The 22,731-nt window shown below is 45.5% G+C and overlaps 30 non-coding genes across 30 annotated transcripts; all 30 read right to left on the bottom strand.

The window, feature by feature from the left end:
• Window positions 1-978: 978 nt before the first annotated feature.
• On the bottom strand, window positions 979-1,060 carry trnas-gcu. Its single transcript has one exon. It is a non-coding gene; the product is annotated as a tRNA-Ser (tRNA).
• A 273-nt stretch (window positions 1,061-1,333) lies between these two features.
• On the bottom strand, window positions 1,334-1,406 carry trnaf-gaa. The gene has a single exon. It is a non-coding gene; the product is annotated as a tRNA-Phe (tRNA).
• A 1,634-nt stretch (window positions 1,407-3,040) lies between these two features.
• Window positions 3,041-3,122, bottom strand: trnal-aag. The gene has a single exon. It is a non-coding gene; the product is annotated as a tRNA-Leu (tRNA).
• A 104-nt stretch (window positions 3,123-3,226) lies between these two features.
• On the bottom strand, window positions 3,227-3,308 carry trnas-gcu. The gene has a single exon. It is a non-coding gene; the product is annotated as a tRNA-Ser (tRNA).
• Window positions 3,309-3,581: 273 nt separating this feature from the next.
• Window positions 3,582-3,654, bottom strand: trnaf-gaa. Its single transcript has one exon. It is a non-coding gene; the product is annotated as a tRNA-Phe (tRNA).
• Window positions 3,655-5,287: 1,633 nt separating this feature from the next.
• Window positions 5,288-5,369, bottom strand: trnal-aag. Its single transcript has one exon. It is a non-coding gene; the product is annotated as a tRNA-Leu (tRNA).
• A 104-nt stretch (window positions 5,370-5,473) lies between these two features.
• trnas-gcu lies at window positions 5,474-5,555 on the bottom strand. Its single transcript has one exon. It is a non-coding gene; the product is annotated as a tRNA-Ser (tRNA).
• Window positions 5,556-6,741: 1,186 nt separating this feature from the next.
• On the bottom strand, window positions 6,742-6,823 carry trnal-aag. Its single transcript has one exon. It is a non-coding gene; the product is annotated as a tRNA-Leu (tRNA).
• A 104-nt stretch (window positions 6,824-6,927) lies between these two features.
• trnas-gcu lies at window positions 6,928-7,009 on the bottom strand. The gene has a single exon. It is a non-coding gene; the product is annotated as a tRNA-Ser (tRNA).
• A 273-nt stretch (window positions 7,010-7,282) lies between these two features.
• On the bottom strand, window positions 7,283-7,355 carry trnaf-gaa. The gene has a single exon. It is a non-coding gene; the product is annotated as a tRNA-Phe (tRNA).
• Window positions 7,356-7,610: 255 nt separating this feature from the next.
• Window positions 7,611-7,692, bottom strand: trnal-uaa. The gene has a single exon. It is a non-coding gene; the product is annotated as a tRNA-Leu (tRNA).
• A 104-nt stretch (window positions 7,693-7,796) lies between these two features.
• trnas-gcu lies at window positions 7,797-7,878 on the bottom strand. The gene has a single exon. It is a non-coding gene; the product is annotated as a tRNA-Ser (tRNA).
• A 273-nt stretch (window positions 7,879-8,151) lies between these two features.
• trnaf-gaa lies at window positions 8,152-8,224 on the bottom strand. The gene has a single exon. It is a non-coding gene; the product is annotated as a tRNA-Phe (tRNA).
• A 1,633-nt stretch (window positions 8,225-9,857) lies between these two features.
• trnal-aag lies at window positions 9,858-9,939 on the bottom strand. The gene has a single exon. It is a non-coding gene; the product is annotated as a tRNA-Leu (tRNA).
• Window positions 9,940-10,043: 104 nt separating this feature from the next.
• Window positions 10,044-10,125, bottom strand: trnas-gcu. The gene has a single exon. It is a non-coding gene; the product is annotated as a tRNA-Ser (tRNA).
• A 273-nt stretch (window positions 10,126-10,398) lies between these two features.
• On the bottom strand, window positions 10,399-10,471 carry trnaf-gaa. Its single transcript has one exon. It is a non-coding gene; the product is annotated as a tRNA-Phe (tRNA).
• Window positions 10,472-13,333: 2,862 nt separating this feature from the next.
• trnal-aag lies at window positions 13,334-13,415 on the bottom strand. The gene has a single exon. It is a non-coding gene; the product is annotated as a tRNA-Leu (tRNA).
• A 104-nt stretch (window positions 13,416-13,519) lies between these two features.
• trnas-gcu lies at window positions 13,520-13,601 on the bottom strand. The gene has a single exon. It is a non-coding gene; the product is annotated as a tRNA-Ser (tRNA).
• A 273-nt stretch (window positions 13,602-13,874) lies between these two features.
• Window positions 13,875-13,947, bottom strand: trnaf-gaa. Its single transcript has one exon. It is a non-coding gene; the product is annotated as a tRNA-Phe (tRNA).
• Window positions 13,948-15,573: 1,626 nt separating this feature from the next.
• On the bottom strand, window positions 15,574-15,655 carry trnal-aag. Its single transcript has one exon. It is a non-coding gene; the product is annotated as a tRNA-Leu (tRNA).
• Window positions 15,656-15,759: 104 nt separating this feature from the next.
• Window positions 15,760-15,841, bottom strand: trnas-gcu. Its single transcript has one exon. It is a non-coding gene; the product is annotated as a tRNA-Ser (tRNA).
• Window positions 15,842-16,114: 273 nt separating this feature from the next.
• Window positions 16,115-16,187, bottom strand: trnaf-gaa. The gene has a single exon. It is a non-coding gene; the product is annotated as a tRNA-Phe (tRNA).
• Window positions 16,188-17,781: 1,594 nt separating this feature from the next.
• On the bottom strand, window positions 17,782-17,863 carry trnal-aag. Its single transcript has one exon. It is a non-coding gene; the product is annotated as a tRNA-Leu (tRNA).
• Window positions 17,864-17,967: 104 nt separating this feature from the next.
• On the bottom strand, window positions 17,968-18,049 carry trnas-gcu. Its single transcript has one exon. It is a non-coding gene; the product is annotated as a tRNA-Ser (tRNA).
• Window positions 18,050-18,322: 273 nt separating this feature from the next.
• Window positions 18,323-18,395, bottom strand: trnaf-gaa. Its single transcript has one exon. It is a non-coding gene; the product is annotated as a tRNA-Phe (tRNA).
• A 1,633-nt stretch (window positions 18,396-20,028) lies between these two features.
• trnal-aag lies at window positions 20,029-20,110 on the bottom strand. The gene has a single exon. It is a non-coding gene; the product is annotated as a tRNA-Leu (tRNA).
• A 104-nt stretch (window positions 20,111-20,214) lies between these two features.
• On the bottom strand, window positions 20,215-20,296 carry trnas-gcu. The gene has a single exon. It is a non-coding gene; the product is annotated as a tRNA-Ser (tRNA).
• Window positions 20,297-20,569: 273 nt separating this feature from the next.
• On the bottom strand, window positions 20,570-20,642 carry trnaf-gaa. The gene has a single exon. It is a non-coding gene; the product is annotated as a tRNA-Phe (tRNA).
• A 1,633-nt stretch (window positions 20,643-22,275) lies between these two features.
• trnal-aag lies at window positions 22,276-22,357 on the bottom strand. Its single transcript has one exon. It is a non-coding gene; the product is annotated as a tRNA-Leu (tRNA).
• A 104-nt stretch (window positions 22,358-22,461) lies between these two features.
• Window positions 22,462-22,543, bottom strand: trnas-gcu. The gene has a single exon. It is a non-coding gene; the product is annotated as a tRNA-Ser (tRNA).
• Between the last annotated feature and the right edge of the window lie 188 nt (window positions 22,544-22,731).

Here is a 22,731-nt window from a genome sequence, read left to right as displayed (position 1 = left end):
CTTTAGGGGGGTTTAGCCATCAGTGAGAATGACAACTCTGGTAATAAGAATAGTGAAATTTCACTGCTTTTGGTTGCCGTCTTTGCGTCTTTCCTCCGATTAACGTTATAGATAACCGCCTCCAGCTCTGACTGCGCGTGCACGCTGCGCGTACTTGTGCTTTTCTGTTCAAATAAAGCAGACAGCTGAAAACACACTTTTGAAAGACTACAACACACACGTGTAAAAGTATGGAATAAAAGCAAAGTAAAAAAAATCGCTCTTTGATTGAACTGATAAATTATTTTCTTTCCCATCTATGACATGTCCTGCATTTTAACGTAATTTTTATTGTTTATTTATGAAAGTAAAAATTAAACTTATAGTTTTAGGGTGGCTGAGATTACAGACAGGGGGCTGAAGCAACCCTAAAAAAGGTCTAGAACCGCCCCTGGTTGACATATTTCGCAACGCATTTGCCAGGAATCTTTTTTGACGCCGATTATTTCAAACATCTCCCTCATATTGTCCATGTTCCACATGTGCTGTTGGGAACCCTCTAGGGTTTGGCAGTGAAGGCTTTGCCACACTGATCTACTGGGGAAGCTCCACACCTTGCAGCAAAATGTCCCATTCACATGAAAATGACATTCACATACTAAATTTTTTATTTTTGTTTTCACAAACGTGCAAAGTTTGCCAATTTTCAAATAAAAATTCAGTTAAGATATAATAATATAAAGGTGCGATTGTAGTTACATCCTGTCATATTGATATAATTACACTTATACACCGTCTCGTACAGAGCAACCCCCTGCTTTGGCCAATGACTGTTTTGCTCCGTTCAGAACTGTTAGTTCTTGCCGTTCAGAATTGTTAGGACCTAGCTTAGGAATTAGATATTCACATGGCTAGATATTCACAACGCATTCTATCACAGACCAAGCAGAACGCATACAGCCAGCAACAATGAAGGTGTTGAGGTAAAGAGGAGGTCAGCGACGAGGATGGGATTTGAACCCATGCGTGCAGAGCACAATGGATTAGCAATCCATCGCCTTAACCTCTCGGCCACCTCGTCATGCCGAAAATGTAGCCCAACCATGCTAAGAAAATCCTAGGTTTTTTAAAATGTAGCTCTGCAGCATACTTACCTTAACAAATGAGCTTAAGAAGTGGGTCTTGTTCAGAACAGCAAGATCCAAAGGCACTGCAAAAACATGGCATAACATTGCTGAAGCTGCAGACCTAGGGCTAGCTTATCACACCCCACTCTAGCACAGATTGAGTGAAATTTCTTGGGGTCCGGTAACTCTTACCCCGAAGGGGTAGCCGGACATCCAAAGGAACCAATTGCCGAAACCCGGGATCGAACCAGGGACCTTTAGATCTTCAGTCTAACGCTCTCCCAGCTGAGCTATTTCGGCACACTAGCCTGTGCGTGCGAGTTTCTTGTGGTCCGCTAACTCTTTTTCCTAAGCTTCATACCTCCAAGGCATGGCTGCCACAACCTTTTGTAAAGCCTTTGTCTTGCCAAGACCCCACAATGCATTGCAAAGTTCAGTGGCGCTCCATAGCCTTATGTTGTGAAAGCTGCAGACTCAGGGCTAGCTTATCACACCTCACTGTAGCACGGATTGAGGGAACAGGTAAAAAGCTTAATCAGTGCCTTGAAAAGATTTGCTGGGACTGCAGGACTGGAGCTGTTGGCTGGGGACCTGGCAAAACCCATAGACTGGCATAACCCAGAGACTGTGATGTTGGAGCTGATGGGCGATGACCAGGTGGAGCAAATGACCATCCCTTCGATGAAGGTGCTGGTGCTGATGGGTGTTGACCCTGCTGATTTGAATATCCAGGCCACCTGGAACTCAGTAACAGCTTGTGCATGTTCCACATGTGCTGTTGGGAACCCTCTAGGGTTTGGCAGTGAAGGCTTTGCCACACTGATCTACTGGGGAAGCTCCACACCTTGCAGCAAAATGTCCCAGTCAATTCTCTTTTGCCGGGCAATCAGCCTGGCAAAACAAATCCATTGTACAATAAAACAATTGCATACAATTTATTTATTTATTTTTTAAAAAAAGTAAATAACTATATGATTTTCTCAGTACAATAAACTTGTAGTTCAGTTGCAAATTCAGAAAATGACATTCACATACTAAATTTTTTATTTTTGTTTTCACAAACATGCAAAGTTTGCCAATTTTCAAATAAAAATTCAGTTAAGATATAATAATATAAAGGTGCGATTGTAGTTACATCCTGTCATATTGATATAATTACACTTATACACCGTCTCGTACAGAGCAACCCCCTGCTTCGGCCAATGACTGTTTTGTCCCGCCCCAACCCCCTGCTTTGGCCAATGACTGTTTTGCTCCGTTCAGAACTGTTAGTTCTTGCCGTTCAGAATTGTTAGGACCTAGCTTAGGAATTGTTTGAAATGTGTTAGGACTTGTTAGGACCTATGTTAGGAATTGTTTGAAATCTCGACCACCTCATCGTGCAGACAATGCACGCTACGAAAATCATAGGGTTTTTTTAAACGTAGCTCTGCGGCATACTTACTTTACCAAATGGGCTTTAGAAAGGTCTTGTTCAGAGCATCCAAAATCCAAAGCCACAGTGCATTGCAAAGTTCATTGGTGCTCCATAGCCTTATGTTGGTGGAGATCATGCAAACTAACAGGCATCTGTGTCCAACCAGCAGGGAAATACTGCCTAAAGTTGCGAAAGCTGCAGACCCAAAGCTAGCTTTATCACACCCCACTCTAGCACGGATTGAGGGAACAGGTAGGAAGCTTAATCGGTGCCATGAAAAGTTTCTTATGGTCCGGTAACTCTTTTTCCTAAGCTTCATACCTCCAAGGCATGGCTGCCACAAGCTTTTGTAAAGCCTTTGTCTTGCCAAGACCCCACAATGCATTGCAAAGTTCAGTGGCGCTCCATAGCCTAATGTTGTGAAAGCTGCAGACTCAGGGCCAGCTTATCACACCCCACTGTAGCACGGATTGAGGGAACAGGTAGGAAGCTTAAACGGGGCCATGAAAAGGTTTGCTGGCAGCAGTGGGATTTGAACCCACGCCCCCGAAGAGACTGGAGCCTTAATCCAGCGCCTTAGACCGCTCGGCCATGCTACCTGCACCACAGACGTGGCTAGATATTCACAACGCATTCTATCACAGACCAAGCAGAACGCATACAGCCAGCAACAATGAAGGTGTTGAGGTAAAGAGGAGGTCAGCGACGAGGATGGGATTTGAACCCATGCGTGCAGAGCACAATGGATTAGCAATCCATCGCCTTAACCTCTCGGCCACCTCGTCATGCCGAAAATGCAGCCCAACCATGCTAAGAAAATCCTAGGTTTTTTAAAATGTAGCTCTGCAGCATACTTACTTTAACAAATGGGCTTAAGAAGTGGGTCTTGTTCAGAACAGCAAGATCCAAAGGCACTGCAAAAACATGGCATAACATTGCTGAAGCTGCAGACCTAGGGCTAGCTTATCACACCCCACTCTAGCACAGATTGAGTGAAATTTCTTGGGGTCCGGTAACTCTTACCCCGAAGGGGTAGCCGGACATCCAAAGGAACCAATTGCCGAAACCCGGGATCGAACCAGGGACCTTTAGATCTTCAGTCTAACACTCTCCCAGCTGAGCTATTTCGGCACACTAGCCTGTGCGTGCGAGTTTCTTGTGGTCCGCTAACTCTTTTTCCTAAGCTTCATACCTCCAAGGCATGGCTGCCACAACCTTTTGTAAAGCCTTTGTCTTGCCAAGACCCCACAATGCATTGCAAAGTTCAGTGGCGCTCCATAGCCTTATGTTGTGAAAGCTGCAGACTCAGGGCTAGCTTATCACACCTCACTGTAGCACGGATTGAGGGAACAGGTAAAAAGCTTAATCAGTGCCTTGAAAAGATTTGCTGGGACTGCAGGACTGGAGCTGTTGGCTGGGGACCTGGCAAAACCCATAGACTGGCATAACCCAGAGACTGTGATGTTGGAGCTGATGGGCGATGACCAGGTGGAGCAAATGACCATCCCTTCGATGAAGGTGCTGGTGCTGATGGGTGTTGACCCTGCTGATTTGAATATCCAGGCCACCTGGAACTCAGTAACAGCTTGTGCATGTTCCACATGTGCTGTTGGGAACCCTCTAGGGTTTGGCAGTGAAGGCTTTGCCACACTGATCTACTGGGGAAGCTCCACACCTTGCAGCAAAATGTCCCAGTCAATTCTCTTTTGCCGGGCAATCAGCCTGGCAAAACAAATCCATTGTACAATAAAACAATTGCATACAATTTATTTATTTATTTTTTAAAAAAAGTAAATAACTATATGATTTTCTCAGTACAATAAACTTGTAGTTCAGTTGCAAATTCAGAAAATGACATTCACATACTAAATTTTTTATTTTTGTTTTCACAAACATGCAAAGTTTGCCAATTTTCAAATAAAAATTCAGTTAAGATATAATAATATAAAGGTGCGATTGTAGTTACATCCTGTCATATTGATATAATTACACTTATACACCGTCTCGTACAGAGCAACCCCCTGCTTCGGCCAATGACTGTTTTGTCCCGCCCCAACCCCCTGCTTTGGCCAATGACTGTTTTGCTCCGTTCAGAACTGTTAGTTCTTGCCGTTCAGAATTGTTAGGACCTAGCTTAGGAATTGTTTGAAATGTGTTAGGACTTGTTAGGACCTATGTTAGGAATTGTTTGAAATCTCGACCACCTCATCGTGCAGACAATGCACGCTACGAAAATCATAGGGTTTTTTTAAACGTAGCTCTGCGGCATACTTACTTTACCAAATGGGCTTTAGAAAGGTCTTGTTCAGAGCACCAAAATCCAAAGCCACAGTGCATTGCAAAGTTCATTGGTGCTCCATAGCCTTATGTTGGTGGAGATCATGCAAACTAACAGGCATCTGTGTCCAACCAGCAGGGAAATACTGCCTAAAGTTGCGAAAGCTGCAGACCCAAAGCTAGCTTTATCACACCCCACTCTAGCACGGATTGAGGGAACAGGTAGGAAGCTTAATCGGTGCCATGAAAAGTTTCTTATGGTCCGGTAACTCTTTTTCCTAAGCTTCATACCTCCAAGGCATGGCTGCCACAAGCTTTTGTAAAGCCTTTGTCTTGCCAAGACCCCACAATGCAATGCAAAGTTCAGTGGCGCTCCATAGCCTTATGTTGTGAAAGCTGCAGACTCAGGGCCAGCTTATCACACCCCACTGTAACACGGATTGAGGTAACAGGTAGGAAGCTTAAACGGGGCCATGAAAAGGTTTGCTGGCAGCAGTGGGATTTGAACCCACGCCCCCGAAGAGACTGGAGCCTTAATCCAGCGCCTTAGACCGCTCGGCCATGCTACCTGCACAACAGACGTGGCTAGATATTCACAACGCATTCTATCACAGACCAAGCAGAACGCATATAGCCAGCAACAATGAAGGTGTTGAGGTAAAGAGGCGGTCAGCGACGAGGATGGGATTTGAACCCATGCGTGCAGAGCACAATGGATTAGCAATCCATCGTCTTAACCTCTCGGCCACCTCGTCATGCCGAAAATGCAGCCCAACCATGCTAAGAAAATCCTAGGTTTTTTAAAATGTAGCTCTGCAGCATACTTACTTTAACAAATGGGCTTAAGAAGTGGGTCTAAGAAGTGGGTCCAGTCAATTCTCTTTTGCCGGGCAATCAGCCTGGCAAAACAAATCCATTGTTCAATAAAACAATTGCATACAATTTATTTATTTATTTTTTAAAAAAAGTAAATAACTATATGATTTTCTCAGTACAATAAACTTGTAGTTCAGTTGCAAATACAGAAAATGACATTCACATACTAAATTTTTTATTTTTGTTTTCACAAACGTGCAAAGTTTGCCAATTTTCAAATAAAAATTCAGTTAAGATATAATAATATAAAGGTGCGATTGTAGTTATATCCTGTCATATTGATATAATTACACTTATACACCGTCTCGTACAGAGCAACCCCCTGCTTCGGCCAATGACTTTTTTGTCCCGCCCCAACCCCCTGCTTTGGCCAATGACTGTTTTGCTCCGTTCAGAACTGTTAGTTCTTGCCGTTCAGAATTGTTAGGACCTAGCTTAGGAATTGTTTGAAATGTGTTAGGACTTGTTAGGACCTATGTTAGGAATTGTTTGAAATCTCGACCACCTCATCGTGCAGACAATGCACGCTACGAAAATCATAGGGTTTTTTTAAACGTAGCTCTGCGGCATACTTACTTTACCAAATGGGCTTTAGAAAGGTCTTGTTCAGAGCACCAAAATCCAAAGCCACAGTGCATTGCAAAGTTCATTGGTGCTCCATAGCCTTATGTTGGTGGAGATCATGCAAACTAACAGGCATCTGTGTCCAACCAGCAGGGAAATACTGCCTAAAGTTGCGAAAGCTGCAGACCCAAAGCTAGCTTTATCACACCCCACTCTAGCACGGATTGAGGGAACAGGTAGGAAGCTTAATCGGTGCCATGAAAAGTTTCTTATGGTCCGGTAACTCTTTTTCCTAAGCTTCATACCTCCAAGGCATGGCTGCCACAAGCTTTTGTAAAGCCTTTGTCTTGCCAAGACCCCACAATGCATTGCAAAGTTCAGTGGCGCTCCATAGCCTAATGTTGTGAAAGCTGCAGACTCAGGGCCAGCTTATCACACCCCACTGTAGCACAGATTGAGGGAACAGGTAGGAAGCTTAAACGGGGCCATGAAAAGGTTTGCTGGCAGCAGTGGGATTTGAACCCACGCCCCCGAAGAGACTGGAGCCTTAATCCAGCGCCTTAGACCGCTCGGCCATGCTACCTGCACCACAGACGTGGCTAGATATTCACAACGCATTCTATCACAGACCAAGCAGAACGCATACAGCCAGCAACAATGAAGGTGTTGAGGTAAAGAGGAGGTCAGCGACGAGGATGGGATTTGAACCCATGCGTGCAGAGCACAATGGATTAGCAATCCATCGCCTTAACCTCTCGGCCACCTCGTCATGCCGAAAATGCAGCCCAACCATGCTAAGAAAATCCTAGGTTTTTTAAAATGTAGCTCTGCAGCATACTTACCTTAACAAATGGGCTTAAGAAGTGGGTCTTGTTCAGAACAGCAAGATCCAAAGGCACTGCAAAAACATGGCATAACATTGCTGAAGCTGCAGACCTAGGGCTAGCTTATCACACCCCACTCTAGCACAGATTGAGTGAAATTTCTTGGGGTCCGGTAACTCTTACCCCGAAGGGGTAGCCGGACATCCAAAGGAACCAATCGCCGAAACCCGGGATCGAACCAGGGACCTTTAGATCTTCAGTCTAACGCTCTCCCAGCTGAGCTATTTCGGCACACTAGCCTGTGCGTGCGAGTTTCTTGTGGTCCGCTAACTCTTTTTCCTAATTCATACCTCCAAGGCATGGCTGCCACAACCTTTTGTAAAGCCTTTGTCTTGCCAAGACCCCACAATGCATTGCAAAGTTCAGTGGCGCTCCATAGCCTAATGTTGTGAAAGCTGCAGACTCAGGGCCAGCTTATCACACCCCACTGTAGCACGGATTGAGGGAACAGGTAGGAAGCTTAAACGGGGCCATGAAAAGGTTTGCTGGCAGCAGTGGGATTTGAACCCACGCCCCCGAAGAGACTGGAGCCTTAATCCAGCACCTTAGACCGCTCGGCCATGCTACCTGCACCACAGACGTGGCTAGATATTCACAACGCATTCTATCACAGACCAAGCAGAACGCATACAGCCAGCAACAATGAAGGTGTTGAGGTAAAGAGGAGGTCAGCGACGAGGATGGGATTTGAACCCATGCGTGCAGAGCACAATGGATTAGCAATCCATCGCCTTAACCTCTCGGCCACCTCGTCATGCCGAAAATGTAGCCCAACCATGCTAAGAAAATCCTAGGTTTTTTAAAATGTAGCTCTGCAGCATACTTACTTTAACAAATGGGCTTAAGAAGTGGGTCTTGTTCAGAACAGCAAGATCCAAAGGCACTGCAAAAACATGGCATAACATTGCTGAAGCTGCAGACCTAGGGCTAGCTTATCACACCCCACTCTAGCACAGATTGAGTGAAATTTCTTGGGGTCCGGTAACTCTTACCCCGAAGGCATGGCCGGACATCCAAAGGAACCAATTGCCGAAACCCGGGATCGAACCAGGGACCTTTAGATCTTCAGTCTAACGCTCTCCCAACTGAGCTATTTCGGCACACTAGCCTGTGCGTGCGAGTTTCTTGTGGTCCGCTAACTCTTTTTCCTAAGCTTCATACCTCCAAGGCATGGCTGCCACAAGCTTTTGTAAAGCCTTTGTCTTGCCAAGACCCCACAATACATTGCAAAGTTCAGTGGCGCTCCATAGCCTTATGTTGTGAAAGCTGCAGACTCAGGGCTATCTTATCACACCTCACTGTAGCATGGATTGAGGGAACGGGTAAAAAGCTTAATCAGTGCCTTGAAAAGATTTGCTGGGACTGCAGGACTGGAGCTGTTGGCTGGGGACCTGGCAAAACCCATAGACTGGCATAACCCAGAGACTGTGATGTTGGAGCTGATGGGCGATGACCAGGTGGAGCAAATGACCATCCCTTCGATGAAGGTGCTGGTGCTGATGGGTGTTGACCCTGCTGATTTGAATATCCAGGCCACCTGGAACTCAGTAACAGCTTGTGCATGTTCCACATGTGCTGTTGGGAACCCTCTAGGGTTTGGCAGTGAAGGCTTTGCCACACTGATCTACTGGGGAAGCTCCACACCTTGCAGCAAAATGTCCCAGTCAATTCTCTTTTGCCGGGCAATCAGCCTGGCAAAACAAATCCATTGTACAATAAAACAATTGCATACAATTTATTTATTTATTTTTTAAAAAAAGTAAATAACTATATGATTTTCTCAGTACAATAAACTTGTAGTTCAGTTGCAAATTCAGAAAATGACATTCACATACTAAATTTTTTATTTTTGTTTTCACAAACATGCAAAGTTTGCCAATTTTCAAATAAAAATTCAGTTAAGATATAATAATATAAAGGTGCGATTGTAGTTACATCCTGTCATATTGATATAATTACACTTATACACCGTCTCGTACAGAGCAACCCCCTGCTTCGGCCAATGACTGTTTTGTCCCGCCCCAACCCCCTGCTTTGGCCAATGACTGTTTTGCTCCGTTCAGAACTGTTAGTTCTTGCCGTTCAGAATTGTTAGGACCTAGCTTAGGAATTGTTTGAAATGTGTTAGGACTTGTTAGGACCTATGTTAGGAATTGTTTGAAATCTCGACCACCTCATCGTGCAGACAATGCACGCTACGAAAATCATAGGGTTTTTTTAAACGTAGCTCTGCGGCATACTTACTTTACCAAATGGGCTTTAGAAAGGTCTTGTTCAGAGCACCAAAATCCAAAGCCACAGTGCATTGCAAAGTTCATTGGTGCTCCATAGCCTTATGTTGGTGGAGATCATGCAAACTAACAGGCATCTGTGTCCAACCAGCAGGGAAATACTGCCTAAAGTTGCGAAAGCTGCAGACCCAAAGCTAGCTTTATCACACCCCACTCTAGCACGGATTGAGGGAACAGGTAGGAAGCTTAATCGGTGCCATGAAAAGTTTCTTATGGTCCGGTAACTCTTTTTCCTAAGCTTCATACCTCCAAGGCATGGCTGCCACAAGCTTTTGTAAAGCCTTTGTCTTGCCAAGACCCCACAATGCATTGCAAAGTTCAGTGGCGCTCCATAGCCTAATGTTGTGAAAGCTGCAGACTCAGGGCCAGCTTATCACACCCCACTGTAGCACAGATTGAGGGAACAGGTAGGAAGCTTAAACGGGGCCATGAAAAGGTTTGCTGGCAGCAGTGGGATTTGAACCCACGCCCCCGAAGAGACTGGAGCCTTAATCCAGCGCCTTAGACCGCTCGGCCATGCTACCTGCACCACAGACGTGGCTAGATATTCACAACGCATTCTATCACAGACCAAGCAGAACGCATACAGCCAGCAACAATGAAGGTGTTGAGGTAAAGAGGAGGTCAGCGACGAGGATGGGATTTGAACCCATGCGTGCAGAGCACGATGGATTAGCAATCCATCGCCTTAACCTCTCGGCCACCTCGTCATGCCGAAAATGTAGCCCAACCATGCTAAGAAAATCCTAGGTTTTTTAAAATGTAGCTCTGCAGCATACTTACCTTAACAAATGGGCTTAAGAAGTGGGTCTTGTTCAGAACAGCAAGATACAAAGGCACTGCAAAAACATGGCATAACATTGCTGAAGCTGCAGACCTAGGGCTAGCTTATCACACCCCACTCTAGCACAGATTGAGTGAAATTTCTTGGGGTCCGGTAACTCTTACCCCGAAGGCATGGCCGGACATCCAAAGGAACCAATTGCCGAAACCCGGGATCGAACCAGGGACCTTTAGATCTTCAGTCTAACGCTCTCCCAACTGAGCTATTTCGGCACACTAGCCTGTGCGTGCGAGTTTCTTGTGGTCCGCTAACTCTTTTTCCTAAGCTTCATACCTCCAAGGCATGGCTGCCACAAGCTTTTGTAAAGCCTTTGTCTTGCCAAGACCCCACAATACATTGCAAAGTTCAGTGGCGCTCCATAGCCTTATGTTGTGAAAGCTGCAGACTCAGGGCTAGCTTATCACACCTCACTGTAGCATGGATTGAGGGAACAGGTAAAAAGCTTAATCAGTGCCTTGAAAAGATTTGCTGGGACTGCAGGACTGGAGCTGTTGGCTGGGGACCTGGCAAAACCCATAGACTGGCATAACCCAGAGACTGTGATGTTGGAGCTGATGGGCGATGACCAGGTGGAGCAAATGACCATCCCTTCGATGAAGGTGCTGGTGCTGATGGGTGTTGACCCTGCTGATTTGAATATCCAGGCCACCTGGAACTCAGTAACAGCTTGTGCATGTTCCACATGTGCTGTTGGGAACCCTCTAGGGTTTGGCAGTGAAGGCTTTGCCACACTGATCTACTGGGGAAGCTCCACACCTTGCAGCAAAATGTCCCATTCACATGAAAATGACATTCACATACTAAATTTTTTATTTTTGTTTTCACAAACATGCAAAGTTTGCCAATTTTCAAATAAAAATTCAGTTAAGATATAATAATATAAAGGTGCGATTGTAGTTATATCCTGTCATATTGATATAATTACACTTATACACCGTCTCGTACAGAGCAACCCCCTGCTTCGGCCAATGACTTTTTTGTCCCGCCCCAACCCCCTGCTTTGGCCAATGACTGTTTTGCTCCGTTCAGAACTGTTAGTTCTTGCCGTTCAGAATTGTTAGGACCTAGCTTAGGAATTGTTTGAAATGTGTTAGGACTTGTTAGGACCTATGTTAGGAATTGTTTGAAATCTCGACCACCTCATCGTGCAGACAATGCACGCTACGAAAATCATAGGGTTTTTTTAAACGTAGCTCTGCGGCATACTTACTTTACCAAATGGGCTTTAGAAAGGTCTTGTTCAGAGCATCAAAATCCAAAGCCACAGTGCATTGCAAAGTTCATTGGTGCTCCATAGCCTTATGTTGGTGGAGATCATGCAAACTAACAGGCATCTGTGTCCAACCAGCAGGGAAATACTGCCTAAAGTTGCGAAAGCTGCAGACCCAAAGCTAGCTTTATCACACCCCACTCTAGCACGGATTGAGGGAACAGGTAGGAAGCTTAATCGGTGCCATGAAAAGTTTCTTATGGTCCGGTAACTCTTTTTCCTAAGCTTCATACCTCCAAGGCATGGCTGCCACAAGCTTTTGTAAAGCCTTTGTCTTGCCAAGACCCCACAATACATTGCAAAGTTCAGTGGCGCTCCATAGCCTTATGTTGTGAAAGCTGCAGACTCAGGGCTATCTTATCACACCTCACTGTAGCATGGATTGAGGGAACAGGTAAAAAGCTTAATCAGTGCCTTGAAAAGATTTGCTGGGACTGCAGGACTGGAGCTGTTGGCTGGGGACCTGGCAAAACCCATAGACTGGCATAACCCAGAGACTGTGATGTTGGAGCTGATGGGCGATGACCAGGTGGAGCAAATGACCATCCCTTCGATGAAGGTGCTGGTGCTGATGGGTGTTGACCCTGCTGATTTGAATATCCAGGCCACCTGGAACTCAGTAACAGCTTGTGCATGTTCCACATGTGCTGTTGGGAACCCTCTAGGGTTTGGCAGTGAAGGCTTTGCCACACTGATCTACTGGGGAAGCTCCACACCTTGCAGCAAAATGTCCCAGTCAATTCTCTTTTGCCGGGCAATCAGCCTGGCAAAACAAATCCATTGTACAATAAAACAATTGCATACAATTTATTTATTTATTTTTAAAAAAAGTAAATAACTATATGATTTTCTCAGTACAATAAACTTGTAGTTCAGTTGCAAATTCAGAAAATGACATTCACATACTAAATTTTTTATTTTTGTTTTCACAAACATGCAAAGTTTGCCAATTTTCAAATAAAAATTCAGTTAAGATATAATAATATAAAGGTGCGATTGTAGTTACATCCTGTCATATTGATATAATTACACTTATACACCGTCTCGTACAGAGCAACCCCCTGCTTCGGCCAATGACTGTTTTGTCCCGCCCCAACCCCCTGCTTTGGCCAATGACTGTTTTGCTCCGTTCAGAACTGTTAGTTCTTGCCGTTCAGAATTGTTAGGACCTAGCTTAGGAATTGTTTGAAATGTGTTAGGACTTGTTAGGACCTATGTTAGGAATTGTTTGAAATCTCGACCACCTCATCGTGCAGACAATGCACGCTACGAAAATCATAGGGTTTTTTTAAACGTAGCTCTGCGGCATACTTACTTTACCAAATGGGCTTTAGAAAGGTCTTGTTCAGAGCACCAAAATCCAAAGCCACAGTGCATTGCAAAGTTCATTGGTGCTCCATAGCCTTATGTTGGTGGAGATCATGCAAACTAACAGGCATCTGTGTCCAACCAGCAGGGAAATACTGCCTAAAGTTGCGAAAGCTGCAGACCCAAAGCTAGCTTTATCACACCCCACTCTAGCACGGATTGAGGGAACAGGTAGGAAGCTTAATCGGTGCCATGAAAAGTTTCTTATGGTCCGGTAACTCTTTTTCCTAAGCTTCATACCTCCAAGGCATGGCTGCCACAAGCTTTTGTAAAGCCTTTGTCTTGCCAAGACCCCACAATGCATTGCAAAGTTCAGTGGCGCTCCATAGCCTTATGTTGTGAAAGCTGCAGACTCAGGGCCAGCTTATCACACCCCACTGTAGCACGGATTGAGGGAACAGGTAGGAAGCTTAAACGGGGCCATGAAAAGGTTTGCTGGCAGCAGTGGGATTTGAACCCACGCCCCCGAAGAGACTGGAGCCTTAATCCAGCGCCTTAGACCGCTCGGCCATGCTACCTGCACCACAGACGTGGCTAGATATTCACAACGCATTCTATCACAGACCAAGCAGAACGCATACAGCCAGCAACAATGAAGGTGTTGAGGTAAAGAGGAGGTCAGCGACGAGGATGGGATTTGAACCCATGCGTGCAGAGCACAATGGATTAGCAATCCATCGCCTTAACCTCTCGGCCACCTCGTCATGCCGAAAATGCAGCCCAACCATGCTAAGAAAATCCTAGGTTTTTTAAAATGTAGCTCTGCAGCATACTTACCTTAACAAATGGGCTTAAGAAGTGGGTCTTGTTCAGAACAGCAAGATCCAAAGGCACTGCAAAAACATGGCATAACATTGCTGAAGCTGCAGACCTAGGGCTAGCTTATCACACCCCACTCTAGCACAGATTGAGTGAAATTTCTTGGGGTCCGGTAACTCTTACCCCGAAGGCATGGCCGGACATCCAAAGGAACCAATTGCCGAAACCCGGGATCGAACCAGGGACCTTTAGATCTTCAGTCTAACGCTCTCCCAACTGAGCTATTTCGGCACACTAGCCTGTGCGTGCGAGTTTCTTGTGGTCCGCTAACTCTTTTTCCTAAGCTTCATACCTCCAAGGCATGGCTGCCACAAGCTTTTGTAAAGCCTTTGTCTTGCCAAGACCCCACAATACATTGCAAAGTTCAGTGGCGCTCCATAGCCTTATGTTGTGAAAGCTGCAGACTCAGGGCTAGCTTATCACACCTCACTGTAGCACGGATTGAGGGAACAGGTAAAAAGCTTAATCAGTGCCTTGAAAAGATTTGCTGGGACTGCAGCTGTTGGCTGGGGACCTGGCAAAACCCATAGACTGGCATAACCCAGAGACTGTGATGTTGGAGCTGATGGGCGATGACCAGGTGGAGCAAATGACCATCCCTTCGATGAAGGTGCTGGTGCTGATGGGTGTTGACCCTGCTGATTTGAATATCCAGGCCACCTGGAACTCAGTAACAGCTTGTGCATGTTCCACATGTGCTGTTGGGAACCCTCTAGGGTTTGGCAGTGAAGGCTTTGCCACACTGATCTACTGGGGAAGCTCCACACCTTGCAGCAAAATGTCCCAGTCAATTCTCTTTTGCCGGGCAATCAGCCTGGCAAAACAAATCCATTGTACAATAAAACAATTGCATACAATTTATTTATTTATTTTTTAAAAAAAGTAAATAACTATATGATTTTCTCAGTACAATAAACTTGTAGTTCAGTTGCAAATTCAGAAAATGACATTCACATACTAAATTTTTTATTTTTGTTTTCACAAACATGCAAAGTTTGCCAATTTTCAAATAAAAATTCAGTTAAGATATAATAATATAAAGGTGCGATTGTAGTTACATCCTGTCATATTGATATAATTACACTTATACACCGTCTCGTACAGAGCAACCCCCTGCTTCGGCCAATGACTGTTTTGTCCCGCCCCAACCCCCTGCTTTGGCCAATGACTGTTTTGCTCCGTTCAGAACTGTTAGTTCTTGCCGTTCAGAATTGTTAGGACCTAGCTTAGGAATTGTTTGAAATGTGTTAGGACTTGTTAGGACCTATGTTAGGAATTGTTTGAAATCTCGACCACCTCATCGTGCAGACAATGCACGCTACGAAAATCATAGGGTTTTTTTAAACGTAGCTCTGCGGCATACTTACTTTACCAAATGGGCTTTAGAAAGGTCTTGTTCAGAGCACCAAAATCCAAAGCCACAGTGCATTGCAAAGTTCATTGGTGCTCCATAGCCTTATGTTGGTGGAGATCATGCAAACTAACAGGCATCTGTGTCCAACCAGCAGGGAAATACTGCCTAAAGTTGCGAAAGCTGCAGACCCAAAGCTAGCTTTATCACACCCCACTCTAGCACGGATTGAGGGAACAGGTAGGAAGCTTAATCGGTGCCATGAAAAGTTTCTTATGGTCCGGTAACTCTTTTTCCTAAGCTTCATACCTCCAAGGCATGGCTGCCACAAGCTTTTGTAAAGCCTTTGTCTTGCCAAGACCCCACAATGCATTGCAAAGTTCAGTGGCGCTCCATAGCCTAATGTTGTGAAAGCTGCAGACTCAGGGCCAGCTTATCACACCCCACTGTAGCACAGGATTGAGGGAACAGGTAGGAAGCTTAAACGGGGCCATGAAAAGGTTTGCTGGCAGCAGTGGGATTTGAACCCACGCCCCCGAAGAGACTGGAGCCTTAATCCAGCGCCTTAGACCGCTCGGCCATGCTACCTGCACCACAGACGTGGCTAGATATTCACAACGCATTCTATCACAGACCAAGCAGAACGCATACAGCCAGCAACAATGAAGGTGTTGAGGTAAAGAGGAGGTCAGCGACGAGGATGGGATTTGAACCCATGCGTGCAGAGCACAATGGATTAGCAATCCATCGCCTTAACCTCTCGGCCACCTCGTCATGCCGAAAATGTAGCCCAACCATGCTAAGAAAATCCTAGGTTTTTTAAAATGTAGCTCTGCAGCATACTTACCTTAACAAATGGGCTTAAGAAGTGGGTCTTGTTCAGAACAGCAAGATCCAAAGGCACTGCAAAAACATGGCATAACATTGCTGAAGCTGCAGACCTAGGGCTAGCTTATCACACCCCACTCTAGCACAGATTGAGTGAAATTTCTTGGGGTCCGGTAACTCTTACCCCGAAGGGGTAGCCGGACATCCAAAGGAACCAATTGCCGAAACCCGGGATCGAACCAGGGACCTTTAGATCTTCAGTCTAACGCTCTCCCAGCTGAGCTATTTCGGCACACTAGCCTGTGCGTGCGAGTTTCTTGTGGTCCGCTAACTCTTTTTCCTAAGCTTCATACCTCCAAGGCATGGCTGCCACAACCTTTTGTAAAGCCTTTGTCTTGCCAAGACCCCACAATGCATTGCAAAGTTCAGTGGCGCTCCATAGCCTTATGTTGTGAAAGCTGCAGACTCAGGGCTAGCTTATCACACCTCACTGTAGCACGGATTGAGGGAACAGGTAAAAAGCTTAATCAGTGCCTTGAAAAGATTTGCTGGGACTGCAGGACTGGAGCTGTTGGCTGGGGACCTGGCAAAACCCATAGACTGGCATAACCCAGAGACTGTGATGTTGGAGCTGATGGGCGATGACCAGGTGGAGCAAATGACCATCCCTTCGATGAAGGTGCTGGTGCTGATGGGTGTTGACCCTGCTGATTTGAATATCCAGGCCACCTGGAACTCAGTAACAGCTTGTGCATGTTCCACATGTGCTGTTGGGAACCCTCTAGGGTTTGGCAGTGAAGGCTTTGCCACACTGATCTACTGGGGAAGCTCCACACCTTGCAGCAAAATGTCCCAGTCAATTCTCTTTTGCCGGGCAATCAGCCTGGCAAAACAAATCCATTGTACAATAAAACAATTGCATACAATTTATTTATTTATTTTAAAAAAAAGTAAATAACTATATGATTTTCTCAGTACAATAAACTTGTAGTTCAGTTGCAAATTCAGAAAATGACATTCACATACTAAATTTTTTATTTTTGTTTTCACAAACATGCAAAGTTTGCCAATTTTCAAATAAAAATTCAGTTAAGATATAATAATATAAAGGTGCGATTGTAGTTACATCCTGTCATATTGATATAATTACACTTATACACCGTCTCGTACAGAGCAACCCCCTGCTTCGGCCAATGACTGTTTTGTCCCGCCCCAACCCCCTGCTTTGGCCAATGACTGTTTTGCTCCGTTCAGAACTGTTAGTTCTTGCCGTTCAGAATTGTTAGGACCTAGCTTAGGAATTGTTTGAAATGTGTTAGGACTTGTTAGGACCTATGTTAGGAATTGTTTGAAATCTCGACCACCTCATCGTGCAGACAATGCACGCTACGAAAATCATAGGGTTTTTTTAAACGTAGCTCTGCGGCATACTTACTTTACCAAATGGGCTTTAGAAAGGTCTTGTTCAGAGCACCAAAATCCAAAGCCACAGTGCATTGCAAAGTTCATTGGTGCTCCATAGCCTTATGTTGGTGGAGATCATGCAAACTAACAGGCATCTGTGTCCAACCAGCAGGGAAATACTGCCTAAAGTTGCGAAAGCTGCAGACCCAAAGCTAGCTTTATCACACCCCACTCTAGCACGAAAAGTTTCTTATGGTCCGGTAACTCTTTTTCCTAAGCTTCATACCTCCAAGGCATGGCTGCCACAAGCTTTTGTAAAGCCTTTGTCTTGCCAAGACCCCACAATGCATTGCAAAGTTCAGTGGCGCTCCATAGCCTAATGTTGTGAAAGCTGCAGACTCAGGGCCAGCTTATCACACCCCACTGTAGCACGGATTGAGGGAACAGGTAGGAAGCTTAAACGGGGCCATGAAAAGGTTTGCTGGCAGCAGTGGGATTTGAACCCACGCCCCCGAAGAGACTGGAGCCTTAATCCAGCGCCTTAGACCGCTCGGCCATGCTACCTGCACCACAGACGTGGCTAGATATTCACAACGCATTCTATCACAGACCAAGCAGAACGCATACAGCCAGCAACAATGAAGGTGTTGAGGTAAAGAGGAGGTCAGCGACGAGGATGGGATTTGAACCCATGCGTGCAGAGCACAATGGATTAGCAATCCATCGCCTTAACCTCTCGGCCACCTCGTCATGCCGAAAATGTAGCCCAACCATGCTAAGAAAATCCTAGGTTTTTTAAAATGTAGCTCTGCAGCATACTTACCTTAACAAATGGGCTTAAGAAGTGGGTCTTGTTCAGAACAGCAAGATCCAAAGGCACTGCAAAAACATGGCATAACATTGCTGAAGCTGCAGACCTAGGGCTAGCTTATCACACCCCACTCTAGCACAGATTGAGTGAAATTTCTTGGGGTCCGGTAACTCTTACCCCGAAGGGGTAGCCGGACATCCAAAGGAACCAATTGCCGAAACCCGGGATCGAACCAGGGACCTTTAGATCTTCAGTCTAACGCTCTCCCAGCTGAGCTATTTCGGCACACTAGCCTGTGCGTGCGAGTTTCTTGTGGTCCGCTAACTCTTTTTCCTAAGCTTCATACCTCCAAGGCATGGCTGCCACAAGCTTTTGTAAAGCCTTTGTCTTGCCAAGACCCCACAATGCATTGCAAAGTTCAGTGGCGCTCCATAGCCTTATGTTGTGAAAGCTGCAGACTCAGGGCTAGCTTATCACACCTCACTGTAGCACGGATTGAGGGAACAGGTAAAAAGCTTAATCAGTGCCTTGAAAAGATTTGCTGGGACTGCAGGACTGGAGCTGTTGGCTGGGGACCTGGCAAAACCCATAGACTGGCATAACCCAGAGACTGTGATGTTGGAGCTGATGGGCGATGACCAGGTGGAGCAAATGACCATCCCTTCGATGAAGGTGCTGGTGCTGATGGGTGTTGACCCTGCTGATTTGAATATCCAGGCCACCTGGAACTCAGTAACAGCTTGTGCATGTTCCACATGTGCTGTTGGGAACCCTCTAGGGTTTGGCAGTGAAGGCTTTGCCACACTGATCTACTGGGGAAGCTCCACACCTTGCAGCAAAATGTCCCAGTCAATTCTCTTTTGCCGGGCAATCAGCCTGGCAAAACAAATCCATTGTACAATAAAACAATTGCATACAATTTATTTATTTATTTTAAAAAAAAAGTAAATAACTATATGATTTTCTCAGTACAATAAACTTGTAGTTCAGTTGCAAATTCAGAAAATGACATTCACATACTAAATTTTTTATTTTTGTTTTCACAAACATGCAAAGTTTGCCAATTTTCAAATAAAAATTCAGTTAAGATATAATAATATAAAGGTGCGATTGTAGTTACATCCTGTCATATTGATATAATTACACTTATACACCGTCTCGTACAGAGCAACCCCCTGCTTCGGCCAATGACTGTTTTGTCCCGCCCCAACCCCCTGCTTTGGCCAATGACTGTTTTGCTCCGTTCAGAACTGTTAGTTCTTGCCGTTCAGAATTGTTAGGACCTAGCTTAGGAATTGTTTGAAATGTGTTAGGACTTGTTAGGACCTATGTTAGGAATTGTTTGAAATCTCGACCACCTCATCGTGCAGACAATGCACGCTACGAAAATCATAGGGTTTTTTTAAACGTAGCTCTGCGGCATACTTACTTTACCAAATGGGCTTTAGAAAGGTCTTGTTCAGAGCATCAAAATCCAAAGCCACAGTGCATTGCAAAGTTCATTGGTGCTCCATAGCCTTATGTTGGTGGAGATCATGCAAACTAACAGGCATCTGTGTCCAACCAGCAGGGAAATACTGCCTAAAGTTGCGAAAGCTGCAGACCCAAAGCTAGCTTTATCACACCCCACTCTAGCACGGATTGAGGGAACAGGTAGGAAGCTTAATCGGTGCCATGAAAAGTTTCTTATGGTCCGGTAACTCTTTTTCCTAAGCTTCATACCTCCAAGGCATGGCTGCCACAAGCTTTTGTAAAGCCTTTGTCTTGCCAAGACCCCACAATGCATTGCAAAGTTCAGTGGCGCTCCATAGCCTTAATTTGAGAAAGCTGCAGACTCAGGGCCAGCTTATCACACCCCACTGTAGCACGGATTGAGGGAACAGGTAGGAAGCTTAAACGGGGCCATGAAAAGGTTTGCTGGCAGCAGTGGGATTTGAACCCACGCCCCCGAAGAGACTGGAGCCTTAATCCAGCGCCTTAGACCGCTCGGCCATGCTACCTGCACCACAGACGTGGCTAGATATTCACAACGCATTCTATCACAGACCAAGCAGAACGCATACAGCCAGCAACAATGAAGGTGTTGAGGTAAAGAGGAGGTCAGCGACGAGGATGGGATTTGAACCCATGCGTGCAGAGCACAATGGATTAGCAATCCATCGCCTTAACCTCTCGGCCACCTCGTCATGCCGAAAATGTAGCCCAACCATGCTAAGAAAATCCTAGGTTTTTTAAAATGTAGCTCTGCAGCATACTTACCTTAACAAATGGGCTTAAGAAGTGGGTCTTGTTCAGAACAGCAAGATCCAAAGGCACTGCAAAAACATGGCATAACATTGCTGAAGCTGCAGACCTAGGGCTAGCTTATCACACCCCACTCTAGCACAGATTGAGTGAAATTTCTTGGGGTCCGGTAACTCTTACCCCGAAGGGGTAGCCGGACATCCAAAGGAACCAATTGCCGAAACCCGGGATCGAACCAGGGACCTTTAGATCTTCAGTCTAACGCTCTCCCAGCTGAGCTATTTCGGCACACTAGCCTGTGCGTGCGAGTTTCTTGTGGTCCGCTAACTCTTTTTCCTAAGCTTCATACCTCCAAGGCATGGCTGCCACAACCTTTTGTAAAGCCTTTGTCTTGCCAAGACCCCACAATGCATTGCAAAGTTCAGTGGCGCTCCATAGCCTTATGTTGTGAAAGCTGCAGACTCAGGGCTAGCTTATCACACCTCACTGTAGCACGGATTGAGGGAACAGGTAAAAAGCTTAATCAGTGCCTTGAAAAGATTTGCTGGGACTGCAGGACTGGAGCTGTTGGCTGGGGACCTGGCAAAACCCATAGACTGGCATAACCCAGAGACTGTGATGTTGGAGCTGATGGGCGATGACCAGGTGGAGCAAATGACCATCCCTTCGATGAAGGTGCTGGTGCTGATGGGTGTTGACCCTGCTGATTTGAATATCCAGGCCACCTGGAACTCAGTAACAGCTTGTGCATGTTCCACATGTGCTGTTGGGAACCCTCTAGGGTTTGGCAGTGAAGGCTTTGCCACACTGATCTACTGGGGAAGCTCCACACCTTGCAGCAAAATGTCCCAGTCAATTCTCTTTTGCCGGGCAATCAGCCTGGCAAAACAAATCCATTGTACAATAAAACAATTGCATACAATTTATTTATTTATTTTTTAAAAAAAGTAAATAACTATATGATTTTCTCAGTACAATAAACTTGTAGTTCAGTTGCAAATTCAGAAAATGACATTCACATACTAAATTTTTTATTTTTGTTTTCACAAACATGCAAAGTTTGCCAATTTTCAAATAAAAATTCAGTTAAGATATAATAATATAAAGGTGCGATTGTAGTTACATCCTGTCATATTGATATAATTACACTTATACACCGTCTCGTACAGAGCAACCCCCTGCTTCGGCCAATGACTGTTTTGTCCCGCCCCAACCCCCTGCTTTGGCCAATGACTGTTTTGCTCCGTTCAGAACTGTTAGTTCTTGCCGTTCAGAATTGTTAGGACCTAGCTTAGGAATTGTTTGAAATGTGTTAGGACTTGTTAGGACCTATGTTAGGAATTGTTTGAAATCTCGACCACCTCATCGTGCAGACAATGCACGCTACGAAAATCATAGGGTTTTTTTAAACGTAGCTCTGCGGCATACTTACTTTACCAAATGGGCTTTAGAAAGGTCTTGTTCAGAGCACCAAAATCCAAAGCCACAGTGCATTGCAAAGTTCATTGGTGCTCCATAGCCTTATGTTGGTGGAGATCATGCAAACTAACAGGCATCTGTGTCCAACCAGCAGGGAAATACTGCCTAAAGTTGCGAAAGCTGCAGACCCAAAGCTAGCTTTATCACACCCCACTCTAGCACGGATTGAGGGAACAGGTAGGAAGCTTAATCGGTGCCATGAAAAGTTTCTTATGGTCCGGTAACTCTTTTTCCTAAGCTTCATACCTCCAAGGCATGGCTGCCACAAGCTTTTGTAAAGCCTTTGTCTTGCCAAGACCCCACAATGCATTGCAAAGTTCAGTGGCGCTCCATAGCCTAATGTTGTGAAAGCTGCAGACTCAGGGCCAGCTTATCACACCCCACTGTAGCACGGATTGAGGGAACAGGTAGGAAGCTTAAACGGGGCCATGAAAAGGTTTGCTGGCAGCAGTGGGATTTGAACCCACGCCCCCGAAGAGACTGGAGCCTTAATCCAGCGCCTTAGACCGCTCGGCCATGCTACCTGCACCACAGACGTGGCTAGATATTCACAACGCATTCTATCACAGACCAAGCAGAACGCATACAGCCAGCAACAATGAAGGTGTTGAGGTAAAGAGGAGGTCAGCGACGAGGATGGGATTTGAACCCATGCGTGCAGAGCACAATGGATTAGCAATCCATCGCCTTAACCTCTCGGCCACCTCGTCATGCCGAAAATGCAGCCCAACCATGCTAAGAAAATCCTAGGTTTTTTAAAATGTAGCTCTGCAGCATACTTACCTTAACAAATGGGCTTAAGAAGTGGGTCTTGTTCAGAACAGCAAGATCCAAAGGCACTGCAAAAACATGGCATAACATTGCTGAAGCTGCAGACCTAGGGCTAGCTTATCACACC

Source organism: Tachysurus fulvidraco, chromosome 10, assembly GCF_022655615.1.
Source record: "Tachysurus fulvidraco isolate hzauxx_2018 chromosome 10, HZAU_PFXX_2.0, whole genome shotgun sequence".
Taxonomy (NCBI): domain Eukaryota; kingdom Metazoa; phylum Chordata; class Actinopteri; order Siluriformes; family Bagridae; genus Tachysurus; species Tachysurus fulvidraco.
The sequence above is the reverse complement of the archived record's forward strand: the minus strand, read 5'-3'. Positions and strand labels throughout refer to the sequence as shown.